The sequence below is a fragment of the Oncorhynchus keta genome, chromosome 35 (assembly GCF_023373465.1).
Source record: "Oncorhynchus keta strain PuntledgeMale-10-30-2019 chromosome 35, Oket_V2, whole genome shotgun sequence".
In the NCBI taxonomy this organism is placed as follows: Eukaryota; Metazoa; Chordata; class Actinopteri; order Salmoniformes; family Salmonidae; genus Oncorhynchus; species Oncorhynchus keta.
Genome location: NC_068455.1, coordinates 61,637,759 through 61,650,336, shown reverse-complemented (window position 1 = coordinate 61,650,336; position 12,578 = coordinate 61,637,759). Strand labels below are relative to the sequence as shown.

General features: G+C 43.0%; 1 pseudogene; it reads right to left on the bottom strand.

The window, feature by feature from the left end:
• Window positions 1-7,790: 7,790 nt before the first annotated feature.
• Window positions 7,791-11,565, bottom strand: LOC127915511 (uncharacterized; annotated as a pseudogene).
• Between the last annotated feature and the right edge of the window lie 1,013 nt (window positions 11,566-12,578).

Sequence of the window (12,578 nt, the reverse complement as noted above, 5' to 3'; positions counted from 1 at the left end):
ATCCTGTGTAAACTATTAGGAATTATCCAAAGGAGAGGCCTGTTAATTTGTACATATTTTTCTATATTTATGAATAATGGTAGAATACTGTGAAATGACAGGGATACACTTATATTTAACTTTCGTCGTGTAGAATAGGAAATGTCAGTAAATGCGAAATACATGAAACTTCCTGTATTTTTACAGACATGCATCCCTTTTCCACAATAATAAGCTGTAGAAATAAAGTAATATACATTATAAAGAAACAACTCAATTTACCATTGTTTTATGGATAGTTTAGTTTTACATTCTAAATGCAGATAATTCGTTAAAAAAATACTATTTCCGATGTTTATAAACAGTATAAAACTATACAAGAGAATGTAAAAAGAATGCTGTCGTCTGTGATTGTACTGATATTGATCACTACATTACAAACATTAACTGTAAAATGATGAGTATTTACAATACCGCAATGAAAGTGAATGCATATAATTTAACAGATAGTGACTTATCTAACTGATTAAGCCAGTTCATTTACTATTTATGAATGCTCAAGTACAGTTTAAGGATTTTAAAAAATGCATAAAGCTATGAAAGATAAATGTAAAAATAATGATATTGTCTGTCATGTTACACATGTTGATCACTCTATTACAAACATAGACTGTGCAGCAGCTTGGCACATGCAGTGATAGGAGAGCAGATATTTATCATACCAAGGTGAGCATTACCACCAAACGATAGTTTAACATAACGTTTTAAATAGTTGACGAAATTGCTAGATGTGCAGTTCGTTAACTTTGTGATGTATTTGCTTGTTAATATCGTGGAGTTTGTGGTTGGCAGCTCAGACGCGTGAGCAAGATAGCTAGCTAACGTTAATACTACCCGAACTAGTTACCAACCAGACTTTGGCTAGCTAGCAGCAAGCCAGCTATGATAAGCAACCGTTTTTTGTTACATATGTTGACAGTTAAATATTTATTAATTCTGAATTTTGAAACATTGACATTCAGCTATTTAGCTAGATTGCCAGCTGCATTTCATAACCTAGCTACTGCGCTAACTTACTAGCTAACGTTAGGTAGTTTGCTGTAAACCAATCCCACCTTTATAACATATTTTCTTTCTCCTTCAACAGTTACTTGAATTGGAAGTGAGGAAATTCCCTGCAATCCGCAAACGTAAGTAATATTCATAGCTAGTTTAGTTAAGCAAACTGAGTCGTTTAGCATGGAAGTGTCACGAATACCACCGAAGGTGGCTCCCCTTCCTGCTCGGGTGGCGCTCGGCGGTCCTCGTCGCCGGTCTATTAGCTGCCACCGATCCCTTTTTCCTTTTCGTTTGTTTTTGTCTAATTGTTTTCACCTGTTCCTTGTTGGGGTTTTGGGATGGGTGTTATTCAAGTTCGTTTTGCCCGCTGGTGTTTGTGCGGGCTTGTTGGTTTGGTGATGTATCGTGTTTGTTTTGAGTTTTCGTTGTCCAGTGTTTGTAACTAGGTTTTGGGTTTGTTTAGCGCCAGTGTTTTAGGGCATTCACCCATGTTTGGACCTGTTACGTTTTGAAGGACATTAAAGCCTTTTTCCCGTTCACTTCGCTCTCTGCATTTGACTCCTCACTCATCATTCACCCGACGTTACAGGAAGTACAAATACATACTCGTTATTGTCCCCTTTTGAAAGTCCATTGTCATTAATCAAGCAAATCAGAAAGATACACTTCTGTAGTTAATTGGAACCAAGATTAAAATCTACAAGGTACTTTTTTTTCTTTGTTACAAGTAAGTTAATAAGTATAGAGAAATTGGGAACATGTCAGGTCTTTCCAAATAATTGGCATGTGGCCAATATGTATGCTGCATGCTTAGCTGCAAATCTCAGTTCACAAAATATAATGCTTTTAAAAGGCATATTCGTCATCATCTTAGAGAGTCTGCTGTATCACAATGTGACACAATGCAAGGGCCGTTTGCATGTTAAAACTAACTGGTCTGGTGTTGTCATCGAGGATGCCTTACTGTTAACTACAACTTTCAATTTCAAAACAGAACCACACCAGTCCCTTGTTGGCCAATAGAAATGTAGCATTTCAGAATACACTTTCTAGGCACCCAATATACTTTCTGGTGAAAAAAACATTGTCGTTCCACTGTTTAACTGTATCATAGACTTTTTCTAATATTACATAGCAAACATCCTTAATGTAGCCCCCTTTAAATTAGATGAATTGAGTTTTGCAGGTACATTTTTGTTAGTCAACAACATACAGGTACTTAAATCCTTAAATGCACGCACACATACAGGTACTTAAATCCACCGACTGCAGCACGCAGTCAAGAAACAGGCAGATGATCAACACTTGGCCAAAATGACAGAACTGAATGTTTTTACATTAGCATGTTGTAAGTTGCTTTTAAGTGAATGTTTGACACGGTATATGTAAAGTTTGACTAGTGTTTTTGCACTAGGATCGATATACCTTGTCCTACCCCCAGATAGTTGTGGGTTTGGATGACAGAATAATAACTTGACATACGTTTTATAACCAAAATGTCAAAATACTGATACAGTACCTTTTGCGAAAGTATTCAGCCCCCTTGAACTTTGCGACCTTTTGCCACATTTCAGGCTTCAAACATAAAGATATAAAACTGTATTTTTTTTGTGAAGAATCAACAAGAAGTGGCACACAATCATGAAGTGGAACGACATTTATTGGATATTTCAAGCTTTTTTAACAAATCAAAAACTGAAAAATTGGGCGTGCAAAATTATTCAGCCCCCTTAAGTTAATACTTTGTAGCGCCACCTTTTGCTGCGATTACAGCTGTAAGTCGCTTGGGGTATGTCTCTATCAGTTTTGCACATCGAGAGACTGAAATGTTTTACCATTCCTCCTTGCAAAACAGCTCGAGCTCAGTGAGGTTGGATGGAGAGCATTTGTGAACAGCAGTTTTCAGTTCTTTCCACAGATTCTCGATTGGATTCAGCTCTGGACTTTGACTTGGCCATTCTAACACCTGGATATGTTTATTTTTGAACCATTCCATTGTAGATTTTGCTTTATGTTTTGGATCATTGTCTTGTTGGAAGACAAATCTTCGTCCCAGTCTCAGGTCTTTTGCAGACTGAATCAGGTTTTCTTCCAGAATGGTCCTGTATTTGACTCCATCCATCTTCCCATCAATTTTAACCATCTTCCCTGTCCCTGCTGAAGAAAAGCAGGCCCAAACCATGATGCTGCCACCACCATGTTTGACAGTGGAGATTGTGTGTTCAGGGTGATGAGCTGTGTTGCTTTTATGCCAAACATAACGTTTTGCATTGTTGCCAAAAAGTTCAATTTTGGTTTCATCTGACCAGAGCACCTTCTTCCACATGTTTGGTGTGTCTCCCAGGTGGCTTGTGGCAAACTTTAAACAACACTTTTTATGGATATCTTTAAGAAATGGCTTTCTTCTTGCCACTCTTCCATAAAGGCCAGATTTGTGCAATATACGACTGATTGTTGTTCTATGGACAGAGTCTCCCACCTCAGCTGTAGATCTCTGCAGTTCATCCAGAGTGATCATGGGCCTCTTGGCTGCATCTCTGATCAGTCTTCTCCTTGTATGAGCTGAAAGTTTATAGGGACGGCCAGGTCTTGGTAGATTTGCAGTGTTCTGATACTACTTCCATTTCAATATTATCGCTTGCACAGTGCCCCTTGGGATGTTTAAAGCTTGGGAAATCTTTTTGTATCCAAATCCGGCTTTAAACTTCTTCACAACAGTATCTCGGACCTGCCTGGTGTGTTCCTTGTTCTTCATGATGCTCTCTGCGCTTTTAACGGACCTCTGAGACTATCACAGTGCAGGTGCATTTATACGGAGACTTGATTACACACAGGTGGATTGTATTTATCATCATTAGTCATTTAGGTCAACATTGGATCATTCAGAGATCCTCACTGAACTTCTGGAGAGAGTTTGCTGCACTGAAAGTAAAGGGGCTGAATAATTTTGCACGCCCAATTTTTCAGTTTTTGATTTGTTAAAAAAGTTTGAAATATCCAATAAATGTCGTTCCACTTCATGATTGTGTCCCACTTGTTGTTGATTCTTCACAAAAAATACAGATTTATATCTTTATGTTTGAAGCCTGAAATGTGGCAAAAGGTCGCAAAGTTCAAGGGGGCCGAATACTTTCGCAAGGCACTGTATGTTAAAAAAAAAATATATATATATTTAATTGAATTTCTTATGTTTGACACCGTAACTATCAAGTGTATAGTTCCAGAAATGTTTGTACACTGAGATTATCTTCTTAACACACCCCTCCCGTCCCTCTCTGTCTACCCCTTTACCTCTCTGTCATGCCACTGCACGCACAGGTTAAGGTTTGAACATGTATTGAATAACTCATAAATCTTGGAATACATTTATAAGGAAATCCCTGTGTCATGTCTTATTTATGTTTTTGCTGGAGAATACTTTATTTTCACAACCAATAATAGTTACATTGAGAGTAGTTTTTTGTAATATACAATTATCTGTGTTCTAGCTATATTTTGGCATCAATTAAGGAGTAATGTCTGTTTTTTTTTCACTTAACAATTCTCTAGTTTCACAACTGATGCCAGTTAGATCAAGTTTTTGTAATATTATGTCAATTATCTGTATTTTTGTGTAACTTTGGCATCAATTAAGGAATTATTTAAGTTTCTTAGCTGACCAATTCTCTATTTTCACAACTGATACCAGTTATATTGGGGGTAGGTTTTTGTAATATTATGACATTCATGCCACCCTGATCTGTTTCACCTGTCTTTGTGATTGTCACCACCCCTCTCCAGGTGTTGCCCATCTTCTTCATTACACCCTGTGTATGTATACCTGTGTTCTCTGTTTGTCTGTTGCCAATTCATTTTGTTTCGGCAAGCCTACCAGCAGTTTTCCCTCTGCTCCTGTCGCGATTGTTCCTGTTGTCCCGGTGTTGACCATTCTGCCAGTCTGCTGTCCTGTGCCTTTGCCCCACCTTTCTAGATTACTGACCTTTGCCTGCCTTGAGCCTGCCGGCCGTCCTGTACCTTTGCCCTACCTATCTGGATTACTGACCTCTGCCTGCCCTTGACCTGCATGCCCCTGTTAGATTAATAAACTGTTGTTACTTCGATGTTGTCTGCATCTAGGTCTTACCTGAAAAGTAATAAATTATCTGTGTTCTAGCTATATTTTGGCATCAATTCATGAGTCATTTCTGGGTTTACGCGGTCGGATTCTCTATTTTCACAACTGATAACAGTTACATTTAACAGGTTTTTGTAATATTATGATTATAATCTGTGTTCTAGCTATATTTTTTAATCAATTAAGGAGTTATTTATGCTTTTTAGCTGGCCAGTTCATTTTCACAACCAATGCCAGCAAAAAAAAAAGAAGAGGATTCCAGGTTAAAATAGGAGTTAATGTCATAAAATCATTGTTTTTATATGGATTATGTATGTACATTTTGTCTGCAGTTTTCTGTCTTATTTCTGGCACTTGTGCTGCCAGAATTTTACCGTAAATTAACAGGATTTTTTTTTACAGTGTACTTTAAACCTCCACCCTACCTCCTTTCCTTCCTCGTTCCAATCCTTCCCTCCTCGTGTGAGCCAAGAACTCTTGGAGGCCCTTGTGATTTTGGCAGCATGGTATAGTGAGAGTGTTATATCTCTTACAGACCACAGCTTTACTTTCACCTCTAGGAATGGAGAGAATATCCTGTAGGACCTTTTTATCCAAACCCTCAGCTGGTGGTTTCAAATGACAGGTAGCATTTAAGTATTTTTAATGATCTTTTAGTTGGGACTACATCGTCATTCCCTTATCAAGCTCTGTTGGGTTCCATGAATTTTGAGCACATTGCAAAACAGCAGAATTTAGTTTGATATTAACCTAATGCAACACCAGAATAAATTAATCACAAAAGGGCAAAACATAACCTGCAAGGCAGATAATTAAATATTCCTTTAGAGCATTCAACGTCACAGTAAGCGCAACTTCATCAATCCCACATTACCAATTGAAATGATGTGGAAACAACATTGATTCAACCAGTGTGTTCCCAATGGGTATACTATTTGCTTGGCAGTGGGTTATTCTGAGGGCATCTCCGAATACAGACAATAGTTGTTCAGTTGCACTAATTAGTAGTCATTATTTCACAATAACTAGGACATGCACGATATCGACGTCCTCAGGAGGGTGAACACCTCCTAATTAGAGAACGGCCATTTTCTCGGTGCTACGGTTTGAGAGATGGGAGAAAACATCAGATGAGTGTTTTGAAAAAAAAAAAAAAAGTTCAATGGCAGGTTCTTAGCTTTCAATTACCATATGTTTGTTTCCCACTTCAAAGCACAGACAGCACTTTAAGAAATAACTTGACAGAAAGCCAACATTCCTTAAAAATTCTTAACAATTACAAAGGTATAGAGAGCCACCTCATTTTGAAAGGCAGAAGAAGGGTGTAGGCTGGCAAGGAAGTAGAAATAATTAAACAAGTACATTTAGGGAAAGAAAAAATAATAAGTCCTCAATTTACTTCTAACTCTCTCTGTAAGATCTGAGTTAGATTGTTTGCCAATGGTAAAGATTAATTATGAATCCGCCACATTATTTTCTTCATGTAGGCCTACAAAAGAAAGCCTACCATTTTTCCAATTTAGCTAAAGTAGAAATGATTAACAAATACATTTAGGGGCGGAAAAATAACAACCAAAAATAACAAGTCCTTGATTTACTTCTAAAATTATCTGTACTATTGGAGTTGAATTGTTTGCCAATGGAAAAAGTTCATTAAGAATCTATATTACATATGTGCGTGGGAATAATTAGATGATATCTTAAATGAAAAGAGACACTTGCACACTGCCCTTCCCAGTATCACTTCAATGTATTAATCTTACAAATCAGCCTTCATGTAGGCCTACAAGAAAGAACCTTTCTCATCTGGCTGCCAGCACACATAGTGGAAGAGATTCAAAAAAAAGATTCAAACCAATCACATGCATTTCACATTGTTGGAGCCATATTACCAGCCAGTGTAATGTTTCTTAATTGGGTTGTAAAGATAACTATGATGTTATCCCATTCTTATGAAATACCTATGAACATACATTCCTTAGGGGTTGTAGATTCACAGGTTACTGTTGAGGGAAATAGTGAATTACATAGATTAATTACAGTCCTTTCCTTTTATAATTTAAACAGGCACGTGTACAGATAGGTCTAAGGGTACCTGAGCACTTGGCCTTTTGCCCTCCTAGGAGAAAAGTGCCCTTTCAGATTGGCAGGCGTTTTTTTTATTACATTTTAATTTCACTTTTATTTTCTCTTTTATTGAAGTTAATTGCCCATCACTAGCTAAGATTTTGTTTTTATAATCTTGGAAAATTCACCTTCCCCGGTTCTCTGTCCCAACATGAGCGCGCACACTGCACTACCCCTGCAGCTAGCTAACTAGTTGATTAACATAATCTACATTCGCAATGACCATAACCCTCTTGCCTTCTTTTTGATGGGGTCACTTTGAGCAACTGCCCCTCTAAAAGTCTGTGCATAGCCCCAAATTGAATCATCACTAAACCTCAATGTGAATTGGTTTTGAACTGTTATTCCTTTCTTTAACTGAAATGCAAGTACATTGTCATGGTTAAAAATATTTGATAATGTAATAATTTGACAAAATAAATATTTTCTCAAACAATCCTTAACTGTAATAATTTATTGATGCAATTGTATTTCATAGTAATATACATACATTTCATAATTAAACAAGCAATTGTCCTGGAAGATAATGTTCTCATGCATTTAAGCCATTATTATCACGTTCCAGGTAAGACCCAGATGCAGACAGTGTCGTAGTAACAAAAGTTTATTACTAATACAGGGGTAGGCAAAACGACAGGTCAGGCAGAGGTCAAAGGCTCCTGGAAACAGGAGACAAAGGGCTGTTGAGACATGAGACACTTAATTCTGGACACATGAAAAGTGGGATGTATATGGAGGGTACGGGACAACAGAAGGCGAACAGCAGAGGGGCGGGGGGGTTGCAGGATTCCACACTGTGGGGCAGAACCCTGGTGGATAGCCGTACCTTCTGCCCGGTACCGGGGAGCCTGGGTCCGGTGGTGACCCGCTTGTCGTCGATACCTGGAGGTGGTCTTGAGAAGGGCTGACCGTGCTCTCTTCCAGGTACGATGACAGAGGAGGACAAACATCAAGGCCGATGGTATGCTGACCTCATCTTCCTGCTCAGGGAAGAACGGGGGCTAATACCCCAGGGAACACTCAATAGACCCGTAGCAGAGCAAGGAAGGGTGCTGTGGGCGTATTCGACCCACACTAGTTGTCGATACCTGGAGGTGGTCTTGAGAAGGGCTGACCGGGCTCTCTTCCAGGTATGACGACAGTGGCGGACAAACATCTGGGCCGAAGTTATGCCGACCTTTTCTTCCTGCTCAGGGAAAAGCGGGGGCTGATACCCCAGGGATCACTCAAATGGCGATAGACCCGTGGCAGAGCAAGGAAGGGTGCTGCGGGCGTATTCGACCCACACTAGTTGCTGACTCCAGGTGGTGGGGTTGGACCTGGTTGGCTCGCTCCGACTGGCCGTTGGACTGGGGGTGGAACCCGGAGGACAGGCTGGCTGACGACCCAATGAGTGTGTAGAACGCCTTCCAGAACTGGGACGAGAACTGAGGACCCTGGTCGGAGACCATGTCCACTGGCAGTCCATGGATCCGGAAGAAGTGCTGTACAATGAACTCATCTCTTTGGCAGAGGGTAGCTTGGGGAGAGGAATGAAGTGGGTGGCTTTGGAAAACCGATCCACTCCAGTCAGCACGGAGGTGTTGCCATCAGATGGGGGGAGACCCATGACAAAGTCCAGGGATATGTGAGACCAGGGACGTGAGGGACAGATAGAGATTGAAGGAGACCAGCCGGAGCTAGCCGAGGAGTCTTGTTCTGTGCACAGATCGTGCATGTGGCGACGAACGCAGAGAGTAGGCCACCAGAAGTGTTGTCGCACAAAGGCCAGGGTCCGACTGGAGCCCGGGTGGCAGGCAAACCTGGAGAAGTGGGCTCACTCCAGCACAGAGGAGCAGACTGCATCAGAAATGAACATCCGGTTCTCTGGGCACCCTGCTTCCCTATTCCCCAGCTGAGTGCCATTGCCAGGCATGAGGTGGGAAGGATGGTCTCACATTCCGGGGTTGTAGGCGTGGGGCTATAGCAGTGTGACAGTGCATCCGGCTTACCATTATTGGATCCTGGTCGGTATGAGAGAGAGAAGTTGAACCGGGTGAACAGCAGGGTCCACCTATCGTGTCTGGAATTGAGGCGCTTGGCGGTGCAAAGATATTGCAGGATGGGAGCTGTGGTGAAGCAGTGTTTGAGATCCTGGAACGCCCGGTCAGCAGCTGGGGACCATGTGAATGAAACCTTGGGAGAGGTGAGTGCAGACTGGGGGGAAGCCAGGGTGTTGTAACGCCAGATAAAGTGGCAATAAAAATAGCAGAATCCTAGGAAACGTTGCAGCTGCACCCTGGACGTAGGCTGGGGCCAATTCACCACCGCTCTCATCTTCCCGGGATCCATCTGTACACAACCCTGCAGCGATGATGTAACCCAGAAAGGGAATGGTGGAGCGATGCAATTCGCACATCTCTGCTTTTATCAAAAGCTGGATCTCAAGGAGGCGTTGGAGAACCTGTCGAACTTGGATCATGTGTTCTTGGACGGAGCGGGAAAAGACAAGGATGTTATCGAGGTAGACAAAGACGAACCGGTTGATCATGTTGCGTAGAACATCATTAACAAGAGCCTGGAACACAGCAGGGGTGTTGGTAAGGCCAAATGGCATGACCAGATATTCGTAGTGACCGCTGGCCGTGTTGAAGGCAATCTTACACTCTTCCCCTTCCTGTATCCGCACCAGGTGTTAGGCATTCCATGGACCAGCTTGGAGAACACGGTGGCCCCCTGGAGCCACCGTGTGGCCGAGGAGATGAGTGGTAGAGGGTAGCGGTTATTCACCATGATGTCGTTGAGACCCCGGTAGTCGATGCACGGATGCAGGGTTTTGTCCGTCTTCTCCAAAAAGAAGAACCCTGTGCCGGCGGGGGAGGCAGAAGGACGGATGAACCCAGCAGCTATGGAGTCCTCAATGTAGGTCTTCATAACCTTTGTCTCCGGACACGACAGAGAGTACAGTTGTCCCCAGGGTGGAGTGGTGCCTGGGAGAATGTAAATCCCGCCTCCATATGGCTGGTGCAACAGAATCGAAGTAGCCCGGGCCTTACTGAACACCTTCTGGAGGTCTTGGTACTCGGAATGGCGGAGAAGTCCAGGGCAACTTCCGAGCCCCCAGGAAGACATCCCGGAGCAGGCTCTACTGACTTCAGGCAATGGGTGTGGCAGAACGGGCTCCAGCCCATGATGGCACCAGCAGACCAGTCGATGCGGGGATTGTGTCGCTGGAGCCAGGAGAATCCCAATACCACGGGAACCTGACTGAGGAGACTTAACGAGCAGGAATTGAATCGTCTCACTGTGGTTCCCTGACACACGTAGGATGATGGGGATGGTTTTGTGGGTGACCCAGCCTATAGAGCGCCCGTTCAGCGCCCATGGGAATGGAGAGGGGCTGAGTATGGAAGTCCAGCTCGGAAGCCAGGATAGCGTGTAGCATCCATAAAGCTATCAGATGAGTACCCGGAGAGATTGACTCGTTCCCCCACAGCAAAATGGCATGCAAAGCGGGGAGAGTAAGTGGAGAGGAAAAGTTATCCGTAGGGCCCACCAGAGTACTCGCTCCTGCCAGTGAGCCTGGTCTTTTAGTGGACTGGTGGAGACGAAATGACCAGTACTCCTGCAATACAGGCAACTCTTAGTGTGAAGCTTGTATAGCCATTCAGCTGGAGACAGCCTAGCTCTGCCTAGTTGCATAGGCTCTGGAAAAGGTTAATCGGCAGTCTTCGGAGGCTCTCAGAGGAAATCAGTTAGCCTAAGCAACGGAGTCGTCATGGACTTCCGGGATGCCTCGGAAGTGAGGTGGAATCGACACTCCTCTCCTTACTTTGTTCCTGTGGTCGCCCATTGATCTCAATGGTCAAGGTGATGAGCCAGTTAATATCTGTTGGTGGTTCCCGGGTTACAATCTCGTTCTTTACTTCCTCCGATACTCCATGCAGGAACATGTCAAACAGTGCTTCTGGGTTCCAGGCACTCTCAGCTGCCAACGTGCAGAAATCCACTGCATAGTCTGCCACACTTCGGGAATCTTGCCGAAGCTGGAGTAACTTCTGGGCAGCCACTCTCCCGGACAATGGAGCCTCAAAAACCTTCTTAACGTCCGCCACAAACTCCTCCAGACTGAAGCATACAACCAACTGTTGTTCCCGTACTGCCGTAGCCCAGGCGAGAGCCCTCTTGGACATCAGCGTGATGAGGTATGCTATCTTAGAGTGGTCCGAGGGGAAGGAGGAGGGCTGCAGCTCGATGATGAGTGGGCGAGAAACGCCCGACAGGTGCCTGCCTCTCCATCGAAGCATTCCGGGGGAGGTAAGCGGGGTTCCTGGGAAACCGGGGTGACTAGGGAGGCGATGCTGCTAACAGCCGGGTTGCTGAGGGGGTGGGAGGTTACCATCATGGTATGCTGCCTAACAGACTACCTGCGGAATTGCTCCAGCAATGTGTTCAATGCTTTGTCATGGCATTCGGCCAAGGTCTGGAACCCTTCCATAAGACCATGAAGTAACTCCTCGTACCTTCCAATGGTGGCTTCTTGGGAGGAGATGGCGTTGCAGAGCTGGTCTGAGTCTGCTGGGTCAGTAATGGCCAGTTCGTACTGTCACGTTTCAGGTAAGACCCAGATGCAGACAGTGTTGAAGTAACAAAAGCTTATTACTAATACAGGGGCAGGCAAAATGACAGGTCAAGGGCAGGCAGAGGTCAGTAATTTAGATAGGGTTCAAAATGTCCAGAACGGAGGGCAGTCTCAGGGTCAGAGCAGGCAGGGGTCAATAATCCAGTGTGGTGTGGCAAGGTACAGAACGGCAGTCAGGGTCAGGGCAGGCAGAAAGGTAAAACTAGAAAACACTGGTAGGCTGGCAGGTTTCACGAAGCAAAATGAACTGTCAACAGAAGATGGGGAAGATTGGCAACACCTGGAGAGGGGTGGAGACAAGCACAAAGACAGGTGAATCAGATCAGAGAGTGACAATTATGAGGTAATATATATAGGTCAGTGAACCTTAATTCTGGTCCTTTGGTATCCATTCTGATAATTGTTTTAGTTGCAAAAAGACCTTCATTTGTATATCATTGATTAACTCAAGCAGGTCATCTGTACAATAATGAAAGGTTATATATTACAGTACCAGCCAAACGTTTGGACACACTTACTCATTCAAAGGTTTTTCTTTATTTGGACTATTTTCTACTTTGTAGAATAATAGTGAAGACATCAAAACTATGAAATAACACATGGAATCATGTAGAAACCAAAAAAGTGTTAAACAAATCCACATTTATTTTATATTTGAGATTCTTCAAAGTAGCCACC